This window comes from Pteropus alecto, unplaced genomic scaffold (assembly GCF_000325575.1).
Source record: "Pteropus alecto unplaced genomic scaffold, ASM32557v1 scaffold113, whole genome shotgun sequence".
NCBI lineage: Eukaryota > Metazoa > Chordata > Mammalia > Chiroptera > Pteropodidae > Pteropus > Pteropus alecto.
The window spans coordinates 8,105,771-8,106,043 of NW_006433949.1; positions in this window are offsets into that span (position 1 = coordinate 8,105,771).

Consider the following 273-nt stretch of genomic DNA (forward strand, 5'->3'; position numbering starts at 1 on the left):
CCCCACTGAGGGGACACCTAAGGCTGCAAGGGTCAGCGGCCTCTGGAGAGCAGCCAGGGGGAAAAGCCCTCCCCTCCCACAGCCCCTCGCTCAGGGACACAGGACGTGGGACTGTGCATGGGTATTTAGAATCCAGCGCAACCAGGCAGCCTGTTCCCTCAAAGGATGTGAGCCTGGGGAGGCCCCCCCGAGCAGGCAGGGTGTCTATCTGTCTGCACATATGGTTACACTCTTGCATGTGCAACACGCACCTGTATATGTGTGCCAGGCCTG